Below are 5354 nucleotides of genomic sequence, written 5' to 3'. Positions count from 1 at the left end.
TGATGTGGCTTCTGAGCCAGCCAGTGGTGTGTTCCACAGGATTGTGGTTTGCATGTGCTGCTTGTCCAGCTAATAACGGACGAATGACCAGGGCTGTGAAATTCAGACCTGGCTCCTGGGACTAACCAACTTTATTGGCAGTGTTCGGATCTGATTTTTTTTCTCATGTCCTGAAGTCCAGGTAGTTTCATTCGGGCCCATTGCAGCTACCAATTAAATTGTGACCATGAAACAATTCACAGGGGCCTGGATACTGGCAATGCACAACTGCTGCCAGTGGTGCAGATGACCCCAGAGATATAACAGGCAGGGGTGCTTGAAACTCTACACTGCAATTCTTCAGTCCCGAAGCCCGAGACCCGTAAGCCAACGTTAGCTGATCCAGGCCAGCCGTGGGTATTTTATTCCTGGGTAAATACATCCTAAAAGTGAGAAGGTCTCTTAAAGTAAGGCACCATAATAGAATATGGAAAACACCCAACGGCCTCAGCCCAAGAACTTTCTCATCAGTCGGTCCCCGTATGCCTATATTCTTGTTGCCAGTGATCACTAACGGCGTGCCAGGCCAGAGGCCCTTGATTGACTTTGCTGCTCACCCATTTGCCAAAAGGCATCGTTAGCAATTTTAGAAAGTGACTTGGGACACCCCCAGGGGAGTTGGTCTCATGAGCTGCATCTGAGCAGCAGTGACGCTAGTTTTGGGCACTTTAAAGTTACACGGGCTGAATTCAGAAATGAGAAGAACCTGCCCCGAGAACCAGAACTGAGCGTGACGCTCCCGGGGCGGTGCCGTGGGGTTGAAATTCTAAGGCTAGGGCACTGTGTATGATGCTCGAGGAGGTTCCTTATAGTTGTACATGACGGGAAACCACTTTGAGTGAGTCCATGGGGAGCTGTGGTATGGGTCAATCACAGTCTCTACAGGACAGGTAACACACTGTGTTCACACGGGCAGAGAGCGTATGTGGTCCTGAATCAACAAGACATTAAATGTGTGCCAAAACCTTAGCATGGGAGTGGGCCCATTGATGTCAATGAGCCCAGTAATATGCTTAGCCTAGGCACATGCTTGGATTCTGTAATGACGCAGGGTCTTTCTCTCTTAGATACAGCATATGAATTGCATGCACATGCTCTGCGCTCTGTGTAGGGACAAACAATGGAGATCCTAATGTCACAGCTGTCCTTCCTTACCTCTGTCTTGGGAGAAGATGAGAATCTAGTTCAGAGCCCCTCAGCATTTGCAGGTAACGCTCCAAGTCCAGGCTGCGCTGTCTGGGCTCAGACCTAGAACTGTTTTGAATTTTTGGGTTTTCTGGTTTGTCATGGAAAATTTTGACAAAAATATTTTTGCCATAAAAAATGTTAGCAGAACATGTTGTTTTTCTGTCAATCCCTCCATAATCCCCGCTTGAAAAAACAAGCTTGAAAACAAAAACTATTTCCATTTCCTCTTGAACCTACCCCCACACTTCCCCTCCACAAGGCAGATTGGAAAATCTTATTCTCCATGTCTTGGGGTTTGTGTAAACAAACACTTAGGACTTGTCAACGCCACACAATTAAGTTGACCTATGTTAAGTCGGCCTGTAGCCACTGCAATAATCATTGCATGTCCACGCTACCCTTCTTCTGCCGGTGGTGTGCATCCTCCCCAGGAGAGCTTGCACTGACTTCAGTGGGGCAGTCTTGGGGGATGACAGCATGAGCTGCCAGCCCAGCTGCAGGGTTCAATTTCACAGCAGGGAGCCTACCAGCAGTGACGTTGACATTCTTGTCAGTTTTGTGGCAGGGGCTGTGAGCCAGGGGGCACCAGGAGCTCCAGCTGCCAGCACGGCGGGGCCCACAGCTGGACCGCCCCTGCCCTGGGGCCTGAATTTAAAAATAGGGACCCTACCAGCAGTGAACTGACATTGTTGTCAAAGCATGCAAGTAACGCAGTGTCTATACAGATACTGCATTGCCCGAACTACATTGACCTAAGCCTTACGCCTCTCGTCGAAGTGGATTTATTAGATGGGCCTAATGAGTGACTTACAGGAGCGGGAGGAACACTATAGTGTGTCCGGTTACACAGTTAGGTTGACATAAGACATCTTACATCAAGCTATCTCTGCAGTATAGGGTAGGGCTTAGTTTGCGGCAAGCCAGGGTGTAATTCTACCCCTCACTAGCATGCCACACACTACGTGTCCCTGTAGACTGAGCGGCTGTGCACTAAAATTCCCTAGTGCTCTGACATCTACTCCTGCTTCAAAGTGCAGTGAACGGGTGAATAAAAATGCATCAAGGAGTTTGATTCATTCAGCAACCTCTCATTAAAAACAAAAAGCAGGGATGGCTGTGGGCGTTGGGGGGGAGGAGGGGGTAGAAAGAGAAGAAAAGAAAAAAGAGAGAAAATAATGGAAAAGATAGAAAAAAATAAAAAAAATGCAGAAAATGAAAAAGAGAGGGAATGGGCAAACAAGTAAGAAGGTAGAGAGAAAAGAAAAGAATTGTTTTGCTTCAGGGTGAGATGTCCCTCTGTCCTTCTCTGGGTCTCACTGAATGGACCCAGATGATTTATCAGGGTTGGTCCTGCTTTGATTAGGGGGTTGCAGTAGATGACCTCCTGAAGTCCCTGCCAACCCAACAGTCCGTGATTCCATGGTTGTCTGACCCACCTCCAGGTGTCAGGCCAGGAGCCTTCACATCGCTGGTGTGGAATCCTGGGATTCTCCCACTTCCAGACCAGGTTCTTGGGTTACAGCAGGATTGTTCAGCAGGTCCGACTGGATTCGGTACAAGTGCATGTCCCCCCGGGGAGCCGTGACCTGCCGTGATAACAGTGACGCAAAACAGCCGTCTTCAAAAAAAGTATTGTTTAATCTTAAGAGTAGGACAAGAGACAAGTATTAAAACCGCTCATGCAGGCTAAGCTTCCTCTAGGAATTGCCTCTGGAGGTCAGGAGGCAATTTCACCCCCTAAACCACCTCAGCAAACCAGGCTCTCCTCTCTTTGGGAAGTGGCTTTCTTGAAATCCCCCTCAGTCTTTTGAGTTCCCTCTCTTCAGAGGGGGAGGGATTCAGTCCTGGGAAAGCTGCTCTACCAGGCTCGCTATGGGTGGGCAGAGGCAGCATTTCACTGTTAATTGTCCTTGGTGTTTGCAGAGAAGCTCTTATCTGAACTATTGTCCATCTTCCTGGGTAGTTTCCTGAACACCCGGCTGTTGAATTAACCCCATAGGTGCATAAAAACAATCTTTTCACTATTCAGACAAACATACAGTATCCGTAGATTGCTACAGTGTACCCACAGAGATCGCTTTTGCCCTTATTTTATTCAGCAGTAATGCCAGGAGGCTACAGGCCTGTAGCCAGCGCAACGTATTATAAAAGTTGATACCCAGCATGTGGGCAGGAGGAGAGAGAGACATCACCCATGGGAGGTGCCAAGATGTTGGTCAGTGTTGACGAGGAGGAAGGTGATGGTGATGAGGGAGATGATGGCTAACATTTCCGGTTGTTCTGGAAGGAACAGTGTGAGTCAATGGACATTCTGTAGTATCTCTATCTGCCTTGCTGGGTTAGAGTGTCAGTGCAATATATTATGAACTATTACAAATACAGAAGGTTTCCGACAGTGTGAGTGTTGCAACTGTGCCCATCGGCAGTCCCAACTGAACAGTAATTTTAATGATGAGCTTGAGAGAAGAACATGTCAATACCTCAGGGTGATAACTGAGAATTCTTAAGTAATGAATATAATTGCCATACAATTCGTAGATCGAGCTACTACAGGCAACTCCAAATCCATCACAAGAATACAAAAACAATCAATCCCCCATACCAGTTTTCAAACCAATATTTTTCTGGCCATCACCCGTCTTAGGGCTTCCTTCACCTCCTTATTCCTCAGGCTGTAGATCAAAGGGTTGAGAACTGGAGACATCACGGAGAAGAACAGGGAAAGCAGTTTGTCCGTGCTGAGTGAGTAGCTGGATTTGGGCCTTAGATACGTCACTATGGCAGACCCATAGAACAAGGACACCATGATGAGGTGGGAAGAGCAGGTGGAGAAGGTTTTTCTCTGGCCCGCGGCAGACGCAATGCTGAGGATAGCCTGTAGGATATGGACCTAGGACAAAAGGATGAGCAGCAAGGGCACTATGACGAAGGTGACAGCAATGGTGTACACAGCTATTTCAATCTTGTAGGTATCCACGTAGGCCAGCTTCAGCAGTGGGGGCAGGTCACAGAAGAAGTGGTTGATCCTGTTCGGCCCACAGTAGGTCAGAGTGAATATGAAAGTTGTCTGCCCGACGCCCACCAGTAACCCGATGAGCCAGCACACCTCTGAGAGCTGGAGATACACAGCTCTGCTCATCATGGCCGTGTAGTGCAGAGGGTGACATATGGCCACGTAATGGTCATAGGACATGGCGGCCAGTAGGCAGCACTCTGTGATCCCCAAGAAGGAGAAGAAATACATCTGTGTGGCACAGCCCAGGAAGGAGATGCTCTTGTTCTTGGAGAGGAAGTTCACCAGCATCTTGGGAATGGTGGACGAGGTGTAACCGATTTCCAGGAAGGACAAGTTCTGGAGGAAGAAATACATGGAGGAGCGAAGGGCAGGGTCCACTACCGAGCGTGTGATGATGAGCATAATCCCCACAATGGTGAGGAGGTACATCAGCATCACCAAGAAAAAAAGGAAAACGCGGATCACCAGGATGTTGGAGAAAGTCATGAAGAAGAACTGTGTCACCACTGTGTGGTTCCTGCTAGCCATGGCCTACGGCTGTTTCATATCTGTGGAGACAATAAAATTCTTCAGGAACTGGATTAGTTGGGTGAATGCTATAAGAAATACATAGATATTATCTCTGACACACCAATTTTCGGTGGTGCGTCCATTTGTAAGACATCTGGTGGTTGAAGTTCAGTGCCAATAAGAACCCACAGATCCCATTGACGTCAGTTACAAAGTCAGGCGTGAGGTATCACAACTTCGATACCCAGAACAGTGGCCAGTTGTGAGAACGTCAGCCTGGATCTCCCTGGTCTTTAAAACGAGGAGACGACGGGGCTTCATTTCCTGTTTGCTAGGTCCAGTTACAGAGGTGGATATCCCTGGCTCCCATTACAAGCCAGACCACATTCGGTGTGTCTTCACAGCACTTTAGCGCAGACAGGAGAGAGCCTCCCAGCCTGGCTTTGCAGACACCTGCTACTGTGGCTTGTCTTAGCCCACCCACTTCCCTAGTCTTCAGATCCTAAGCTTCAGCCTCCACCACCCCTTCAAAGTGGCGTCTTCACAGCTATTCTGCAAGCACTAGCGTGAATCCAGCTAGCCCAACGCTGCCAACCTGGGC

At 48.4% G+C, this 5354-nt stretch overlaps 1 pseudogene; it reads right to left on the bottom strand.

The window, feature by feature from the left end:
- Positions 1-3835: 3835 nt before the first annotated feature.
- On the bottom strand, positions 3836-4771 carry LOC137142165 (olfactory receptor 10A4-like; annotated as a pseudogene).
- Positions 4772-5354: the final 583 nt, after the last annotated feature.

Source organism: Emydura macquarii, unplaced genomic scaffold (genome assembly GCF_026122565.2).
Source record: "Emydura macquarii macquarii isolate MOO-44397 ecotype Brisbane River unplaced genomic scaffold, CSIRO-AGI_Emac_v2 contig_3203, whole genome shotgun sequence".
NCBI classification, from domain to species: Eukaryota; Metazoa; Chordata; order Testudines; family Chelidae; genus Emydura; species Emydura macquarii.
The sequence above is the reverse complement of the archived record's forward strand: the minus strand, read 5'-3'. Positions and strand labels throughout refer to the sequence as shown.